Source organism: Ursus arctos, unplaced genomic scaffold (genome assembly GCF_023065955.2).
Source record: "Ursus arctos isolate Adak ecotype North America unplaced genomic scaffold, UrsArc2.0 scaffold_9, whole genome shotgun sequence".
In the NCBI taxonomy this organism is placed as follows: Eukaryota; Metazoa; Chordata; class Mammalia; order Carnivora; family Ursidae; genus Ursus; species Ursus arctos.
Window position 1 is genome coordinate 56192419 of NW_026623111.1, and position 21065 is coordinate 56213483.

The 21065-nt window shown below is 36.8% G+C and overlaps 1 long non-coding RNA gene across 1 annotated transcript in view; it reads left to right on the forward strand.

The window, feature by feature from the left end:
• The window catches only part of LOC130543230 (uncharacterized), a 77525-nt gene that overhangs the window by 3815 nt on the left and 52645 nt on the right, over positions 1 to 21065 (forward strand). The window contains exon 2 of the long non-coding RNA XR_008958402.1: positions 419 to 660. This is a non-coding gene — a long non-coding RNA (uncharacterized LOC130543230). The remainder of the gene's footprint in view (positions 1 to 418; positions 661 to 21065) is intronic.

A 21065-nucleotide genomic window follows, 5' to 3' on the forward strand; every position in this document is an offset into this window, starting at 1 on the left:
GGTGGAAGGACTCACTTGTTTTGGAGTTTATAAGCATTCTTTTGTGTTAAGCCACAGATTTGGAAGTTATCCTAACTAATATAGTTCTAACCTTTGCCCAGGTGCAGCTGTCCATTACCTAGTCCTGATACCCATACCACAGGGGTAGGCCCATGGATCAGGCCAGCCAGAGTATTGGTTCAGAAATGGGCGGGTTAATAAAACAAAGCCAATCAGAAACAGTCTCACCATTTTGGCTAGCACTGTTGAGAAAGAGGCACCTCACTCTGGAATTAAGCAAAAACTTAACTCGCTATGGCCTCTGATCACCATGTGAAGTGAGCCTGCCTGAGAATGAAATTGAGGCAGCCTCAATGGTATTGTAGAAGGAGAAAAGAGCCCATGATTTGAGACATGTATTTCCTGGCTCTCTCCTCAGGGTTAAAACACCGAAGGATAAGGGGTAGATACTGCCAAGAAGACCAGAATTCAAAAACAGAGCTTATGGCTTGTGCCCTGCTTCCCACGAGGAGGTTTGCCCAACACGGGCAACTACAATGAAGAAGAAACACAGCCTATTCTGTTTAAGCAGAGTGGACCAAGCAGCATTGATAACCACTCCAATCCTGCATCTTTCTTGATGACAGTGGACTCAAAAGGAAATGCAGAATTTCTTAAGAGGTATGTAAACTTGGTTCATAGTAAGCCTAACTGCTTGCAGGACAAGGTGATGGAAACTCATGGCAGAGGCTGTGGTATGAATCCATGGATTGGATAGAGAATCCTATTGAGAAGACACTAATATCCATACATTTTGATGTAAGGGCAGAGGGAAAACAATCACACTTTGACAGAGTAGATACAAGTTGTATCAACAGTGAACCTTTCAGCCACAAAATTAGACACCAAGCAAACCATATTTCCCTCTGCAATGCCATAAAGTACTTACCTCTAGCAACCAGATAAAGTCTTAGAGGAGAGATGAGAACAGTCTAATAATAATACCTTAACCTTTGAATTCCCTGAATTTGAATAAAAAGTAATGTGGAATTAAAAACAGACTGTTAAACTGGAAGAGAGTAAGAATCTCAAAATGGCAAAGTTCCTGTTTATATTCCTGATTAGTGCATAAAATAGTACCGGTGTCAACAAATGACACAGTCTGAAATGTAAAACCAGTGAGTCTAGGTGGGATGCACAGAAATAAGTTTCCTTAGCCCTAGCTAGGAGGTTTGGCAATACCTAACATGTAGCAAGCAACAACCTGTTGAATTTTAGGTTTTAGGCAATGTCTGTACCAAGGTGGAAGTTCTAAGAGAATTGATAGGAAAACATCAGGATTTTGGAGTGTGTCTTTTAGTGAGGTCCTAAAGAAAGGGATTTACTTCAGTCCAAACTAGCTATCTGAATGCAGAAGAAAGAGAACATATTTCTAAGACACTCTTTCTCTGTGTACTCAGTAACCCATGTGCCTGAGAATTAACCTTGCATCTTGCAGATTTGGAAAACCCATATTATTTATCCTGAGCTAAAGTTAGTACAAACAAAGATAGGGAGTTGGACACCCAGTAAAAGATATAATTGGAACCCTGGAAAAAGCTTGATCCTTTATCACCTCATGCATCTCCTGCTATACTTATTCTGTCTGACAAAGGTTGACAAATTAGTCCTAATGTGAGGAGCCATTCCCGGAGATGTGACTTGGGGGCAAGGGGACAGATAAAACCTAGCTGCACCATATCCCTAAGTTCATTCTTCAGTTTAAAATTTTGGATGCAAAAGCCAAAATAGAAATACTTATGTTTAGTTGACTGGAGTATAGATAAAGAAATAGGTAGTTATATTTACTTGGCTGGAGGGTAGATGTTGCATTCCGACCCTGAAACCCATTGCTTAAGGACAGAAAACAGGTTCATATACCATCTCCATTTTTGGTTTCTAAACCACAGTTACCAAAAAGCAAGGTGGCCAGCAGCCAACTAAGATTGCAAGAGAATTGTATTGATAGAAACACCGACTGTTGCAAACAAGGGTCTGTGATTGCCTAATTCCAATGCCCTCTTTTGTGTAAGGGTTAAGGGAGCACCTTTCAGAGAGCAAACTCAAGACCACTATATTAGCCAACCAAGGACCTCATCCACTAGCTAATTAAGAGTGCCCTTTGGGTGCCTGGGTGGCACTCTTGATTTCAGCTCTTGATTTCGGCTCAGGTCATGATCTCAGAGTTGTGAGATCAAGCCCCGTGTGAGTGCCCTTAACTCACCTGGTTAAGTTTATACCACTATCTAATAAAATTATCTTTATCCTGTTGTACCACAAAGAGCTACATCCAGACCTGACCAAAAGAAATGCACATCAGAACTCTTGGTTTTCAAGCAAGATGTGATAATAGGATGAGACTTTGGCATGTTTCCCAGGAGAGTACTTCAGTTGTCCATGGGATAATTACATTGTCTTAAGCTAAGACGTTTTTGAAAGTATATGTACTGGAAGAAGCACAAGTGTAGATGCTAGGTAACCAAAGGATGGAATGTTGTGGAGAACACTCCAACACTTAAATGTCCATCTCCTCAGGAAATGCCTTTTCTCTACCTGATAAAGCTGTCAGTTATATTACTGGTTTTTTTCCCTGTCATGAACATAGGCATATGAGCCAGGCTAATCTTTCCAGTTATCTGTGAAAATTTTACTAAGGCTAGAGCTGCTGACATAACATGGAATGAGCCTATCTTACCATACAACAAAGACAAAAGAAAGCAGATATGAGCAATAGAGAGTAGAGTCCAGATGATATTTGAAATCCAGGATTGGATCCATTGTCCATTAAGTGGCCACTAAATTCTGCCTCTTCTCTCACCAACCCTTCCCACCCTTCTTTAAGCTATTTTAAGGTAGGTTTTATTCATTTGCAATTAAAATAGCATAGCCCTGACTAATGTAGTCCCCTGGGTGGTATAGTTCCATTCTTAAGAGAATCTTAGAGAACAAGGATTGAAGCGGTAATTATAGGTGCCCAACTAACACCATCATGGAGACATTCCCTCACTTGCCTTGGAGAAACTGACTTTATTAAGGAAGATAATGATTTATGATTAATTCCTAATTTCTAAAGTCATTAGCCTCTTTTTAGTCCCTCTTTACCTGACTCTTGTGGAATTTGACATCAATTGTCAAATCCAAGGGGTCTCAATAAAATAATTCCCCTCTTCTCCTAGGTTCTGAACAATTTGAGAAGTGAAGCAAGGATGGAAATGGGGGCCAAAATATCACTTTTTTACTAATAAGATTAGGTTGATTAATGTTGCTTAGTATGAAAACCAAAAATGCCTGCCAACTTATCCCCAGAATTAGACCAATTTATACCTTCAATTCCTAGCAACACTTGACAAGGATAGCATGGAGGCTCAAATGATAATTTGGTTTCTGTGGACAACCTTGTATGTTGGAGGACAGAGCTAAACCAGACATTCTTTACAAATTCACTAATCATGTAAGTCACTCAGTCTCCTCAAGTGCAAAGAAAGACCTCAAACTAGTTGAGGTCCATTTACAGGGAGCAAACATCAGAAGCTCGAAAGATGCTTTCTCCACTAGTATCATTGACCAATCCCTACTTGAAACCCACTTCCTTTAATTTCCATGATAACTTCCTACTTGCTTTATCTCTCTAATCAGTCCTACTTAATATTCTTTATAGGCCTTTCTTCCTCTGGCTTTTAGAAGGTAAGATTTTCCCCATGATTCAGGCCATTGCCCTAGTTCTATATTATATTCTCTCCCTGAGGAATCTTATTTCAATTACCATGTTTAAGGCTAGTGAATTCATAACCCTTATCTCCAACCCCTTTAGATTCAGGGTTATCAGCAGAATTACTGTGTTTAAGTTAATGTTTCCGTAACCTTTATCTCCATCCTAACCAGATCTAAGATTACCAAATCCTATTCATTCTATGTCCTCCTATCTAATTACTTTCTTTGTCCTCACAACTACTACCTTAATTTGGCTTCTACCAGCTTTCACCCATACTATTTCAATAGTCTAATCTTTCTGCCTCTAGTCCTAGTCTACTCCCATTTTATCCTCCACATTGCCACCCGAGTTACTTCTTTACCTTGTAAAAACAATTCATTTCTGAATACAAAAACAATTCATGTTCATTGTAGAACATTTAAAAAGTGTGCTTTTTAAAAAACTTATAAGCGTATTTTAATGCCAGTAAGTATTCTCTATAATATCATTTGTATTGAATATATAATGGATATATCATTTTAATATAAGCACTGCAGAATACTAATCTATAACCAAAACTATTATATGGACATGCTATATTCTGTCATCACAGCATTTCAAAGTTCTTTGAATTTTGAATGCCTTTACATAACACACACTTTCTTCAGTTACCCACAGTTTATACAAATTCTTATTATCCAGTGTTATTCCTTCATTTTTGTCACCTACCTGTTTTTATTTTGTTGTTGCTATTTTCTGGTGGGTTTGGGGTTTTTTTTAATTTTTTTTTAATTTTTTTTTTTTTTTTTTAATTTTAAGCTTTTATTGCAAAAAGAAGAGCATGGGTATCTGGGTGGCTCAGTCAGTTGAGCATCTGCCTTTGGCTCAGGTCATGCATGATCTCAGGGTCCTGGGATTGAGTCCCACATCGGGCTGCCTGCTCAGCGGGGAGCCTGCTTCTCCCTCTGCCTCTCTCTTTCTGTCTCTCATGAGTAAATAAAATCTTAAAAAAAGAGAGAGAGAGCATGATCCCAGCTTGTTTGGTGGTTTTTAAAAAACCACCTGAGTGGCTCAGTCGATTAGCATCTGACTCTTGATTTTGACTCAGGTCATGGTCTCGGGGTCATGAGATTAAGCCCCGCATTGGCTCTGCAGGCTCTGCACTAGGTGTGGAGCCTGTTTAGGATTATCTCGCTCCCTCTGCCCTGCCCCCACCCCCCCAGCTCAAGCACATGCAATGTCTCTCTCTCTCTCAAAAACATATATATATTATAATATATTATCATATAACAATATATAACATATGTTATGACATATATTGTTATATATTATTATATGATATATGTATATTATATATATATACATATATATGTATTGGCATTTAAGTTGAAATGGACAATTTATCCAACATAAGAATGGATTTTCATTCATCCACCTGGGATCTGTTCCCTACCTACTATGCGCTAGTCACTGTGTTAGGCAGAAAATGGTGAACAACACAAACATGGTCCTTGACACATAGTCTAATGTGAGAGACATGCAAATGAAATAACTACTAACAAGGAAACCTGACCCAGGGACTTTTGTTTGAGAGTGGGGCTTTCCTGAGAAAATAATGTTTGAACTGAGATCTATAGTAGAAATTACTTAGGTTAAAAAAAATAGAGAATATTGCTGGCCAAAGTAGTGTTTGTACAAAAGTCCTGAAAAGGGAGGTATCAGATTGTGTGAAAATAGCTGAAACAAAAAAGTGAATGGAACAATATTTGGAGGATAATGCTGGAAAAGTTAGCAAAAGCCAAATCATTCGGGGCAGTAGACCACATGAAGGAATCTGAGACAGATGTTGAGATGAAATGTGCCTCCCCTTAAATTGCTATCCATCCAATGACCCTAGTTTTCTCTTTCCTTCTTTTCAGTTACTCCTCATATGGCATGATTTTGAGATCTCTTTTGCCCTCTGATCACTTTTTTTGGAACTTATAATTTTCTTAAGTCTGCTGCTGTGGAAGCAGAACAAAGTAAATAGTTAAGCTGAGGGCTAGGGGGATAACAATCTAGCACAAATAGTAATTAACTACTGGTCACTTTAGTAGAACACAGTGGCTACACAATTCAAATTTAATTAAATGTTAGTGGGTAATGAATATATATTTTATATTTAATTTTCTTTCAAAAATATATCTAACATCTTAAAGTTTATTTAGGTTAAAATTAAAATCATACTGCTTTTTGTATGTAGTTCTAGGTTGGTAAAGGGGAATATAGGAATGGGAAAACTTATAGATTCTTGACGGCAAGAAAAAGATAGTCTGAGATTTAAAATATGGCAAGGATAATCTACAGTGAAATAATGTGCACTAACTATTGGTTATTAAACAAATAAGCTGCACACATTTAATTGTTGTTCTCCATTTTATGTTTGCTAGTTTGACAATTTTCGTTCTTATAGTTTGGAGAACTTAAAGTGGGTATTTCATAGAACAACTCCTGCACAGAGATTTGTGAGTTCCTGAGTTTTTACTTTCAAATTGAACATCAAAAGAAACATTTTCAGAGTTCAGACTGAGAGCAAGCAAGTATATTAGTAACTAGTAGAAATATTAAGAATTAGAACAATTCCTGGCATGTATCTTTCTCAGGACACACTGAGCCCATTAGAAAGTTTGGTCTGGTAATACTACACAGAATCCCAAGGAACTTATTCATTCACTCATTTATTGATTATTCTACAGAAATTTTTTAACTACTATGTAATATACACTATTTAGAATGCTGAGTATAGCTCATTAAAAGGTACATAGTTTACAAATACACTATATGCAAGAAATAGTATAATAAACCTTTGACATATAAGGGATTCTCCCAGTGACCTTGAATCCTCAAATATGCAAATATTTTATATAACATAACTTAACCCAGAAAATAAATTATCCAATCTTTTATATTTTCACATGTAACAAAAAGTTTTAAAAATAGGCAGAGGTTCTAGTCTGGCATGTTAGGAGCTTAGAAGTGGCCACTCAATCCTAACAACAAACAAGTAAACAGCTGAACAAACTAAAAATCGACAACTCTTCTTAGATCTGTCAGAGAAGGGAGGTCACAGGGCCAATCACTGCTTCCAAAATTGAAGACACAGACAAATGGACAGAGAATCACAACTTACTGGAGGAGAAATCTTCATGGCAACCGATGTTGGGGTAGGAAAACCCGAACTGTAATTGACAAGTTGCTGGAGGCTTAATGTGGACAAAGCTGAGAGTGTAAAACTCTAGGAGGATCCAATCGTAGGGGCTCCCATGCTTTGATGAGTTTTACCTCCAGGAGCCCTACTAGGTCCTCACAGTGAATATTAGAGGAAATTTTAATACTACTGATTACTTTCAAAAATAACCATTTTAAAATACACCAGAGCATTATGTTCTTCTGAACAACGCCTGTCCTCAGAAGAAAATATTTTGCCAAAACCCAACCCGCTGGGGTTTTATCAGAGCCTAACCTAATGCCAGGTCATTCTGGCCATCCTGTCCTATGTGAGGTGGAGTGAGAAGGGGGGAGGCTAAGAAGCACTATTGAAATTCACAGTGGCACAAACTCAACAGAGACTGAGACCTAATCTTAGGACTATAGAACACTAACCATTCCCCCAACCCTATCATAGGGCATTACTAAAGGCCTATTTATTATAGTTCCTTTTACCCAGTATATCGTGTCTACTTTCAGTGAAAACCTGCAATCATACTAAATGCTAAAAACAGTTTGAAGCAACTGAACAATCATCAAAACCAGAGTCAAATATGGCATGAATATTGGAATTATTAGGCCAAGAATTTTAACAAAAATATATGATTACATGCTAAAAGCTTTAATGGCAAAAGTAGACAACATGCAACAATAGATGGATAATGTAAGCAGAGAAATGAAAATTCTACGAAGGAATAAAAAAGAAACACCAACAGAAATGAGGAAGGCCTTTGTTGGATTCGTAAGTAGGCTGAACTCAGCTAAAGAAAGAATTGCTGAGCCCAAGGATATGACAATAGAAACTTCCAAAACTGAAAAACAGAGAGGAAAAAAACTGGAAAAAATAAAAAACAGAACAACATATCCAAGAACTGTGGGACAATTACAAAGGGTGGAAAATGCATGTAATGGGAATACCAGGAGAAAAAAGAGAGAAAGCAACAGAAGTAATATTTGAAGCATTGATGACTGAGAAAGTTCCCCAGATTAATGTCAGACACCAAACTACAGATCCAGGAAGCTCAGAGAACACTAAGCAGGATAAATGCAAAAAAACAACTGCAACAACAACAACAAAAACTATACCTAATCATACCATATTCAAACTGAAGAAAATCGAAAATAAAAAGTCTTAAAAGGAGCAAAGGAAAGAAATATCTTAACTACAGGGGGGCAAAGATAAGAGTTATGTTCACCTTCTCCTTAGAAGCCATGCAAGCAAAAAGAGAGTAGGGTGAAATGTTTAAAACATTGAGAAAAAACACCCCCACCAATCTAGAATTCTGTACCCTGAAAAATTATCCTGCAGAAGTGGAGAAACACTTCCTTAGACAAATAAAAATTGACAGAATTTGTTGCCAGTAGATCTACCTTGTAAGAATTGTTTAAGAAAGTTCTTCAGAGAGAATGAAAATAATATAGACCAGAAACATGGATCTGCATAAAGAAATTCATTGGAGAATGAATTGAAAGGAAAACAAAAACATTTTTCGTATTCTTGATTGATCTAACAGTTAATGGTTGGTTCAAAATAATAATACCAACAAAGTATTTGATTATATATACTAATGTGTAGGTGTGTGTATGGATGTGTGTGTGTGTGTGTGTGTGTGTAAGCTTGTGTATAAGTGAAATGAACAACAGAAATGATACATGGGATGGGAGGGAGGAATTAAGAATATTTTGTTAAAAGGTACTCACACCACCCATGAAGTGGTATAGTGTTATTTGAAAGTGAGCTTGGATTGGTTGTAAGTATATGTTGGAAATTTTAGGAAAACCACTAAAAAAAGAAAAAAAAACTTAATTGATATGCTAAGACATGAGAGAAAATGGAATCAACTGAAATGCACAATTAACACCACAAAAGACAGAAAAAGTGTGAAAGACAAAATAGAAACGAAGAAAAAGGGCAACCAGTAGAAAACAGTAGCAGATGTGGTTAATATTACTCCAACTATATCAATGATCATTTTACTTTTTTAGATAAAAAACATTTTAATTTTAAAATATTCTTTCTATATTATGATTTTTATTTCAAAATATTTAATCTTTAATTTATGATTACCCATTATTTCCCCCCACTCCTTTCTTTAAAATTAAAAAAAGTTATTGAAGTATAATTAACATACAATATATTAGTTTTCAGTGTATAACATAATGATTAATAATTCTGTACATTACTCAGTGCTCACCACAGTAAGTGTAGTCATCCTCTGTCACCAAGCAACATTATTACAAACTGATTGACTGTTTATATCTTTGTGACTTATTTATAACTGGAAGTTTGTACCTCTTAATCCACTTTATCTATTTCACTCATCCCCCCACCCATCTCCCTTCTGGCAACCACCAACCAGTTCATTCTCTGTATTTAGGAGTCTGTGTCTTTTTTTCTTTGTTTTCTTTTTTTTAATTCTACATATGAGTGTAATCATATGATATTTGACTTTCTTTGACTGACTTATTTCACTTAGCATTATATCATCTAGGTCCATCCATTTTGTTGCAAATGGCAAGATCTCATCCTTTTTCATAACTGAGTAATATTCGTGTGTGTGTGTGTGTGTGTGTGTGTGTGTGTGTGTGTGTTGTGTGTATACCACCTCTTTATTCATCTATGGATGGACACTTGGGTTGCTTCCATATATTGACTATTGTATAACTACTTAAGGCACATATATTTTTTTATGCCAAGGCAAATAAATTTTCAACAACAGGAGAGTGAAAGGTAAAAAACAATAATGCTTCAATAAACAGAGGTGCATATATCTTTTTGAATTATTGTTTTCATTTTGGGGGAGTTAATATCCAGTATCAGAGTTACTGGATCATATGATATTTTTATTTTCAATTTTTGAGGAGTGTCCATACTGTTTTCCACAGTGACTGCATCCCCACCAACAGTGCATTAGTGTTCTTTCTCCACATCCTCACCAACAAGTGTTGGTTTTTGTGTGGGGTTTTTTTTAACTCTAGCCATTCTGACAGGTGTAAGGCAATATCTCATTGTAGTTTTGATTTAAATTTCCCTGATGATTAGTGATGTTGAGTGTCTTTTCATGTGTCTGTTGGCCATCTGTGAGTCTTCTTTGGAAAAAAGTTGTTCAGGTCCTCTGCCCATTTTTAACAGATTATAGGGGGGGGGGGTGTTCAGTTGTCTAAGTTCTTTATGTATTTATATATTTTGGATAATACCCCTTAGTGGACAGATCATTTGTTAACATACAGTGTTATATTAGTTTCAGTGTACAAAATAGTGATTCAACAATTCCATACGTCACCTGGTGCTCATCACAACAAATGCACTTCTTACAGAGTCAAATTTATTGATATGAAAATTTTAATTTAATAATTCTTTTGGAGTAGTTATAATCATTTGTTTGTTTGAGTGACTGAAATGTGTTTTCACTGATGGACAATGTTAAGTGGATTTGAGATCACAAGTTCCTTAGCAAAATGTAGAGGAAGGAATAGAAAGACTTAAAGAAATAGGAAAACTTGAATGGATTTATCATGTTCACTCTTTCTCCTGCTCTCCACTGTCTCCCAGAAAGGCCCAAAGGATACACCTTTCAGCAAGATATTGAGAAGGCAGTGGTGAAAGGGTCAACAGTCTTAAAAAGCTCAACACTCTAGTATCTTTCATCTAGGGTCAAAAAAATTTTTTAAATGCTGTTGAGGATCTATAAAAAGGCTCTCTTTTTTTTTTTTAAGTAGGCTCCACACGTGGTGTGGAGCCCAATGCAGGGCTTGAACTCAGGACTCTGAAATCAAGACCTGAGCTGAGACCAACAGTCATACACTTAACCAACTGAGCCACCCAGGTGCCCCAAGGCTCTTTGAGTTTAATAAAAATGATGTCATCCCACAGTAACACAGATCAAGTTACAGCATTTAAGAAATAGAGGCAAGGTAGGTATGATTTCCATAAGTGTAAGAACACAGTGATATTGAGAATGAAAGGATCTTTGGTAATGGCAAATTGCCCATGAAGTTCCTTAGGGTTTAGATAGATAGGCAGATCACAGGAATAACCAGGATTGCCACATTGCACATAGCTCTTAGCAACATTTACATTGTAGTCTAGACAGATGGAGTTTCCTGGATCATAAGACCCCCTCCAATGAGAATTATGAGCCTGTGAATTGTGCAAAATGGTGGCCCTGATGTAACTTAAAAATTGAAAATTGCAGCTTCTTCCCTAATCTCTAGATCTAAGAACCACGAGGAGGGGTCACATGAGCAAGATACGTGTATCACAGGTACATGGTGTAAATCTTTCTCCTTACTTTCTATAAGGAACCCATGGACATTCACTAATGCTTCAACCTATTTCTTCAGCTCTGTCTCCATCCACATTCTTGCTATGTCCTTACCGTAGCCAGAGTGTATTTTCCTGCCCCCTCAGCAGTATGACTCGCTTGGCCAATGTGGTATAGATGGAAGTACCATTGTGCCAATTCTGAACCTACGCAAGCAGTTACACACATTTACTTGACTTCTTGCCCTTTTATAACTGTCATGAGAACACATCCCAGCTACTTCACTGATCCAAGAGGAAAGAGACAGTGGAAGAAACCCACACCAGCAAACCTGTAGCATAAAGCAGAACTAACCTCAGCTAAACTACAGATATAGGAATAAGCCCAGCTGAGATCACCAGACCTACCCAGGCAAATCTTTTCACACTTACCACTAAAAAAGAACATCACCAGTGGGCCTTTTTGGATTTTTGAAGATATGTATGGCATTTGTGTATGCTGTCCAGCCTATTTAATCCAGCCTAGAGCAGCTGACCCATGCATGGATGTAAGCAGGAATAAGTGTATAAACCACTGAGCAATTTGGGAGCAATTTGTTAAGCAGCAATAGTGGATCAATACTATGCCTGTGCACTGGGAAAAGGAAACTATTCAGGAATTTACTGGACACTGACTCGTAGCATATTTGAATCCCCAGGATTTGAAATGCCACTATGATTTACCAATCAGAATGGTTGCTTATGGAAGTCAGGTGATTAATATAGTTTGCGCTTGAGTCTGCCTCATGATGACTCACAAACTCATCCTCTTGTTAATTCTCCAGTTCTTTTATGGACATATTTAATATTGTAGGAATACCAGGATTGCCTTCCTAACCTGTAGAATGTGGACAGTTAGGAAGGCCAAATGGAAGCCCCTGGAACTATTCTCCCCAACAAAATTAGTAAAGCTGCATTCCTGGGGAAGTTGCAGGATTAGTGCTACCATAAAAGACTTGAAAGATATAGTGCCAGTGATTTCTTTCTATTCACATTTATCTATCCCCTTTGGCCTATGTACAAACAGATGAATCCTGGAGAATAACAGTAGATTACTGTAAATATAATCAGGTAGTGACTTTAGTAAGAGTTGCTCTCCCTGATATGGCTTCTTAAATAAAGCAAATCAACACAACTTCTAGCAGTTAGAATACGGCTATACTAATCTGGCTTCCCCCCCCCCCCCCCCGCCTCTATCTCGGTAAGAAGAGATCCCCAGAAGGTGCTTGTTTTTTACCTTGTAGAAACACAACTTTATTTTCATTGATCTATTTTAGCTCTCCAGCTCTGGCTTACACATTATTCTGCAGATACCTTTCCCATTGCACTATCTCATAATCTCACATAACATCACACTGGCCAACTACTTTGATGACGGGCTCATTGGACTTAGTGACTAGATTTCAGAGAATGGGAGATGAATTCCAATGAAAATCCAGGTAACTGTGACCTCACTGAAATTTCTGGGGATCAGGCAGTCTTGAGCATCTTAAGATATTCTCTTCAATGAAATAGGAAATGTTCTGTACCTTTTACCCATATCAGTAAGAGAGAGAACACTTGATGAGCCTCTGAATTCTTTTTAATTAGCATATACTACAATTGGATGTACTACTTCAATCTCTTTAATGAAAGTTACCAACTTTGAAAGGTCCTCAAAAGCAAGAGAACTTTCTAGCTGGCCTATGCTGTAGCATGGCCAGTGATTAAGTGTCAAAAAAAGATCACAGATCAAGATGCTCTTTGGAGCCTGTGGACAGCCCCATTGGGAGAATCACAATGTAGGCCTCTGGGGCTTTGAATCAATGCCATATGATTAACTACTCTCCGTTTGAGGAACAGTCCCTGGCTTGCTTTGTGAGCCTTGGTAGAAACAACACCTTACCATGAGAATTTAAGGCCTTGGGGTCTTGGATGACCATCACAAACTGGGTTTTATGTAACCTAACAAGCTGTGACGCTGAATACATGCAGAATCGCTGCAAAATCAACTGAAAGTGACATACAGAAGATTGGAACAAAGCTAGTCCTGAAGCTACTGGTAAATTTCTCAACCAAGTAGGTGGTTCACATTACCAGATGCCTACCGTTTCTATATTGCCACCATTCCATCAACCCATACTTGTGACTGCATGGGGAATTCTCTATTACCAGTTGACTTAGGAAGTAAAAATTCAAGCCTGGTTTGCGGATAGTTCTGGAAAATGAGCCGGCCCCTGCCAGAAGCAGAATGCTGTAACATTACAGTCGTTCAGAGATGACTGAAATACACACAGAAGGGGAAATTCCCCAGTGGGAAGAACTTTGATCAGTGTATCTCCTTTACCAATTTGCTTACTTTGTCCAAGCAATGTCTTATGCCTATTTATGGACAATGGTTAATAGTTTGGCTGGACAGACAGGGAAATGGGAAAAACAAGACTGAAAGATTGAAGGATAAATAAACTTGGAGAAGCAATATGCAGATGGAACTCCTGAAGTAAAGAAGTGTGAGGATACTTTTATCTCATGTAAATACCAACAACAATAACAACAAAAGAGGCCACCTGCAGAGGTTTATCATTAATTAGGTAGCCAATATAACCTCTTGTGTGACTACCAGTTAGTTAGATTCTTTCCCCAGTTAGGCAGCGCTTGTTCAATGGTTCCCTGAATAAAGTACCATGATGGCAGAGATAGAAGTTATTTATGACCTTAGAACAACATGGATTTCTCTACTGCAAGGTTGACCTGTCTATTGCTATAGTTGGGAGCCTAATCTCCCAGCAGTAGAAAGCCAGTGCTGTACACTTGAAACATCATACACCAGGGGAACCAGTCGGCCTCTGGTGATAGGTTGATTTTATTTGACTTCTTCCATCATGGAGGTAGCATTAATTTGTCCTCAGAGAATGGGTCATTATTGTGCAGCTGTATTTGTCTTTCTTGCTTGCCATACTTCCTCTAGCAACACTATATATAGAATGCCTTATTTCCCATTAGGGAACCTCACACAGCATTGTATCTGACCAAAGAACTAGTTTTACTGTAAATGAACTAAGGCAAAAAGATAACAACCATGTGATCACTGGTTTTAATGGTTTATAAACCCATGGGATTACTGAACTATAAAGCAATGACTTTATAGAATGGTGGAATGATCTATTGAAGAACTCATTTGTGATACATGGAATAAGTTGGAAAATACTGTCCTACAAGATTCAAATACTGTTTCTCCTAATAACGGAGCACATAGGTCTGAAAACAAAGGAGCGGCAGTGGATGGCATCAGTCACTATTAAACCTAATGGCTGGAGGGAGTATATAATTTATTGGCCGGCCTTAGACACTTTTAACAATGAAATAGAGCATCAAAAAATTAAAATTACATAATAATTTAAAACATATATTAACTGACAAAATAGTTTTATTATATTGGTGACCCTATAAAATAGACTGTTTAAAAACTATTTTCAAAAATAAATCTGAGCTACCCTATGATCCAGCAATTGCACTACTGGGTATTTACCCCAAAGTACAGACGTAGTGAAGAGAAGGGCCATATGCACCCCAATGTTCATAGCAGCATTGTCTACAATAGCTAAATTGTGGAAGGAGCTGAGATGCCCTTCAACAGATGACTAGATTAAGAAGATGTGGTCCATATATACAATGGAATATTACTGAGCCATCAAAAAGAACGATTACCCAACATTTGCAGCAACATGAATGGGACTGGAGGAGATTATGCTGAGTGAAATAAGTCAGGCAGAGAAAGGCAATTATCATATGGTTTCACTCATTTATGGAGCATAAGAAATAGCAGGAAGATCAGTTGGAGAAGGAAGGGAAGAATGAAGGCGGGGATAATCAGAAGGGGGAATGAACCATGGGAGACTATGGACTCTGGGAAACAAACTGAGGGCTTCAGAGGGGAGGGGGTGGGGGACTGGGATAGGCCGATGATAAGTATTAAGGAGGGCACATATTGCATGGTGCACTGGGTGTTATATGCAAATAATGAATTGTGGAACACTACATCAAAAACTAAGGATATACTGTATGGTGACATAACATAATAAAAATTATTATAAAAAAGAAAAAAGATAAATCTGGATACACTAGAGAAAAATAAAAACAAACCGCTTAATACTGATTATCAGTATATTAAAAATAATGATCAATAATTATTCTATACACATTCATGCATTTTAATCTGTTTACTGACTTCATCTGTCTCTTATACCATTTTTTTTTACTTCTGAAGAATATATTTTTTCCAACTTCACTGAAATATAATTGACATATAGCATTGTGTTAAGTTTAAGGTATATAACATGATGCCTCAGAGGGGAGGGGGGTGGGGGAATGGGATAGACCGGTGATGGGTAGTAAGGAGGGCACGTATTGCATGGTGCACTGGGTGTTATATGCAACTAATGAATCATCGAGCCTTACATCGGAAACCGGGGATGTACTGTATGGTGACTAACATAATATAATAAAAAATCATTAAAAAATAAAAAATAAAAATAAAAATAAAAAAAGGTATATAACATGATGATTTGATACACATATATACAGATTCTTCTCAATTTATGATGGGGTTATGCTCAGCTAAATCCACCCTAAGTTGAAGATGTTATGAGTCGAAAATGTATTTAATACACCTAACCTACCCAACATCATTGCTTAGTCTAGGCTGCCTAAAATGTGCTCAGAACACTTCCTATGAGCCTACAGTTTGGCAAAATTATCGAACACAAAGCCTGTTTTAAAATAAAGTTTTGAATAGCTCATGTAACTTATTGCATACTGTACTAAAAGTGAAAAGCAGAATGGCTGTATTGGTACAGAATGATTGTAAGTGTACTGGTGGTTTATCCTCATGAATACATGGCTGGCTGATGGGAGCTGTGGCACGCTGTCACTGCCCAGCATCATGATAGAGTACTGTACTGTATATCACTACCCAGGGGAAAAAATTGAATTCAAAATTTGAAGTATGGTTTTCACTGAATATGTATTGCCTTCATACTATTGTGAAATCAATGGTATAAAATCGTAAGTTGGAGACTGTCTGTATTGCAAAATGACTACCACAATAAAGTTAATTAACATCCCCATCACCTCACATTATTACCTTTTTTTGTTGTTGTTGGTTGTGATAGCATTTAAAATCTACTCCCTTTAGTAACTTTCAAATATATACTATGTTATTGTTAAATATAGCCACATGCTGTACATTAGATCACCAGAATTTATTTATCTTACAACTGGAAGTTTGTACCCTTTGACCAACATCTCCCCATTTTCCCCTACCCCCAGGGCCTGGTGAAGAATATATTTTAATATGGTGCTATGTTTGTAATTTTTAATAAAAATATCTCTAAACTTCTTTAACATTGTAGTTAACAAATGTAAAATTGTTGATGCTCTCAATTGACAGTCTTCCATTGACCTTAGTATTTTTATTTGGGAATATACTTTCTCTATAGGTTAATATGGGTACCTGGTAAAATCAGAGCAAATTATTCCAAATGGAGTATATTCTCAAGATATATTTTGTTTTATTAAATATAAAAATATTTCAGCCCAAATGTTTACAGTTACTGTCTTTTTTTGCTTTCCTCATAGTATCTTTCTTTGACCAATATTTTTATGACAAAACTCATCAAATAAATTATCTCTATTTTATGGTTCTTTGAATATTATATTGAATTTAGATGTTATACAATAGTAGGCAACTTCTCAATTTCACTCCATTCTTGTACAGAATATAAATTTATGCAAATAAAAATAGAGACTCCACAGAGGAATCTTTTCAGAAGTCAAGGTTACTTGTTTCCTATCGCCACTGTAATAAATTACCACAAACCCAGTGTCTTAAAACAACACAAATTTATCATCTTACAATTCTGGAGGTCAGAAGTCTGAAATGGGTTTCTCTGGGCTAAAATGCCAAGATATTGGCAGAATTGCATCCCTTCCACATGTTCTGGAGGAATTCTGTTTACTTGACTTTTCTAGCTTCTAGAGGTTGCTTGAATTCTTTGGCTTGTGGCCTCTTCATCTTAAGAGGTATCCCTCCAACCTCTGTCTCCATTATCATATCTTCTCTGACTCTCTTTCTCTTCTATCTTTTTAAAGACCCTTGGATTATTACGTTGGGCTCATGTGGATAATGCAAGATAGGCTACACATCCCAGGAACCGTAACTTAATCACATCTGCCCAGTCCCCTTTGCCATGTAACATTACATATTCACAGGTTCCTGAGATTAGGATGTGACTAGGAGTGTTTTCAAATGTCTGGGTCATATGGTAGGTGTATGTTTACCTTCTAAAAATGGGCAAAATACTTGACTAGACAATTCACTAAGGTATATGGGTGGCAAATAAGCACATGAAATAATGTTCTATTTTATATAGAAATACAATTGATTTTCATATATGAATCTGATATCCTGCAACCTTGCTAAACTCCCATACTAGTTCTAGTAATTTCTTGTCTTCACAGAAATCATGTTGTCTGTGAATAAAGGGAGTTATATTTCTTTTCCAGTCTGGATCTTCCTTTCTTTTCCTTCCTTCCTTCCTTCCTTCCTTCCTTCCTTCCTTCCTTCCTTCCTTCTTTCCTTCCTCCCTCCCTTCCTTCCTTCCTTCCTTCCTTCCTTCTTTTTTTCTTCTTTTCTTTCTTTCTTTCTTTCTTTCTCTTTCTTTTATTATATTATTATGTTCAATTAGCCTACATATAGTACATCATTGGTTTTTGATGTAGTGTTCAATGATTCATTAGCTGCATATGACACCCAGTGCTCATCACAATACATGCTTGCATTCCCACCAACAGTGTAAGAAGGTTCCCCTTTCTCCACATCCTTGCAAACATTTTTTGTTTCCTGTCTTGTTAATTTTTGCCATTCTAACTGGTGTAAGGTGGTGTCTCACTGTGGTTTTGATTTGTATTTCCCTGATGACAAGTGATGTTGAGCATTTTTTCATGTGTCTATTGGCCATTTATATGTCTTCTTTGGAGAAGTGTCTGTTCATGTCTTCTGCCCATTTCTTGACTGGATTATTTGTTTTTTGGGTGTTGAGTTTGATAAGTTCTTTATAGATGTTGGCTACCAGCCCTTTATCTGTTGTCATTTGGAAATATCCTCCCATTCCATAGGTTGCCTTTAATTTTGTTGACTGTATCCTTTGCTGTGCAGAAGTTTTTATCTTGATGAAGTCCCAAAAGTTCATTTTTGCTTTTGTTTCCCTTGCCTTTGTTGATTTTCTTTGCTGTGTGGAACCTTTTTAGTTTGATGTAGTCCTGCTTGTTTATTTTTGTATCTGTTGTCCTTACTTTTGGTGTCAAATTTTTAAAAAATAGCCAAAACCAATGTTAAGGAACTTTCTCACTTTTCTTTTAACATTTTAAATTTCAGTTCCTTCACTGAAGCCTTTAATACAGTTTGGGGTTTTTTGTTTTGTTTTGTTTGTTTTGTTTTTGTTTTGTTTTTTGTATTGCGTAAGATAATGGTTCAATTTTATTCTTTGCATGTAGATATCCAGTTTTCCCAGCACCATTTATTGAAGGACTATCCTTTCCCTATGGTGTATTTTTAGTGACTTCGTAAAAGATCAGTTGACCATATATGTGTGCTTTTATTTCTGGGTTTCTAATCTCAGAAGAAAAGATTTCAGCTTTTCGTCTTTGAGTATGTTGTTAGTTGTGGGCTTGTCATATATGACTTTTATTATATTCAGGAACGTTCACTCTATGCCTAATTTGTTGAGAGGATGAAAAGATGTTGAATTTTGTCAAATGCTTTTTCTGTATCAATTGAGAATATCATGATTTTTATCCTTTATTTTGTTAATGTAGTATATCACATTTAATTAATTTATTGGTGTTGAACACTCCTTGCATCCCAGGGATAAATCCCACTTGATTGTGGTGTATGAGTCTCTTAATATTTTGTTGCATTTGTTTGTTAGCATTTTGTTGAGAAGTTTTGTATCTATATGCATCAGGGATATTGGTCTTTAGTTTTCTTTTCTTGTAGTGTTCTTATCTGGCTCTGGAATCCGAGTGATGTTGACCTTGTAAAATGAGTTTGGGAGGGGTCCCTTCTCTTCAAGTTTGGTAGAATTCACCAGTGAAACCATCTGGTCCCTGGCTTTTCTTTGCTGGGTAGTTTTTGATTATTCATGCAATCTCCTTACTAATAATTGGCCAGTTAAAATTTTCTATTTCTTCATGCATCAGTCTTCATAGGTTGTTTCTTTCTGAGGATTTATCCATTTCTCCTAGGTTACCCAATTTGTTAGTGTATAATTACTAATTATTAATGGTATATGATTATTAATAATGTTTTCTTATGATTCTTAGTATTTCTGGGCTATCAGTTGTAATGTCTCCTCTTTCATATATGGTTTTATTTATTTGAGTCTTCTCTCTTTATCTTAGTCTAGTTAGAGTTTTGTCAATTTTGTTTATCTTTTCAAAAACCAGCTCTTACTTTTTTATTGATATTTTCTATTGTTTTTCTGGTCTGTATTTTATTTATTTCTGCCCTGATCTTTGTTATTTCCTTCTTTGGCTAACTTTGGACTTAGTTCTTATTTTTCTAGTTCCTCAAGTTAGGTTGTTTGTGATCTTTCTTTCTTTCTTTTTTTTCTTAATGTAGACATCTATCACTATGAATTTCCTTCTTATAAGTGTCTTAGCTACCTACCATAAGTTTTGCTGTGCTGTGTTTCCATTTTCACTTGTTTTAAGATATTTTTAAATTTCTCTTTTGATTTCTTTTTTTGAACCATTGGTAATTCAGGAGTGTGTTGTTTAATTTCCACTTTTATTAATTTTCCAGTTTTCTTCTGTTACTGATTTCTTGTTTTATAATGTTGCAATTAAAAAAGAGGCTTGATACGATTTCACTCCTCTTAAGTTTGTTAAGACTTGTTTTGTGGCCTAAGACAAATGTTCCATGTGCACTTGAGAAAAATGTGTATTCTTCTGCTATTGGATGCAATGTTCTGTGTATCTGTTAGGCTTATCTGTTCTATAGTGTAGCTCAAGTCTCATATTACTTTGTTGATTTTCTGTCAAGATGATCTACCCATTGTTGAAAATGGAAGCTTGAGTCCACTACTATTTTGTGTTGCTGTCTATTTGTCCCTTCATATCTGTTAATGTTTGCTTTATATATTTAGGTACTCCAGTGTTGGGTGCAGGGCAAGTGCAAGGTTGGGGGGAGGATGGCAGCCCCAGTTCTGGGGAAGGAAAACAGTGGTTTCTTTGTGGGAGGGAGGTACAGCAACATCTCCCTTTCTGGGAGGTCCCTGGCTACTATGGCTTTTGGTCACCTCAATGAAAAAGATATGGGTGTCCTATGTGGACTAGGACACTGGAGTCTGTGTTGATAAACACTAAGGGATCCTCTGCTCTGAAAGCTGCAGGGAATTCATAGCTGTTGCAAGGACTGCTGAGATAATCAGCAGCAAGAGTTCCCAGGATCCTCCACAGAGCTGGCCATTAGGGACAACAGTGGCACCTGCCACTGTAGAGTTGATACTGATAGTCTCCATCCTTCTTAGTTCTTAACTACTTCTAGATGTCTCAGCTGTGCCAATCTTACCAGTGATCCTTTCTGTATAATTACTCCCTGTTTTTGTTTTTGTTTTTTGTTTTTGCTCCCCTAAATTGCTCTAGGTTTTTAATTTGACTCTGACCTCCCCCAGGGCTGTTTTCATTTCTGGATTGCTATATAACTGTTGTTTTATGTAGAGAGAATGCTGTTATCTTCTACTCCATCATGTTGCTAACATCCCTCTC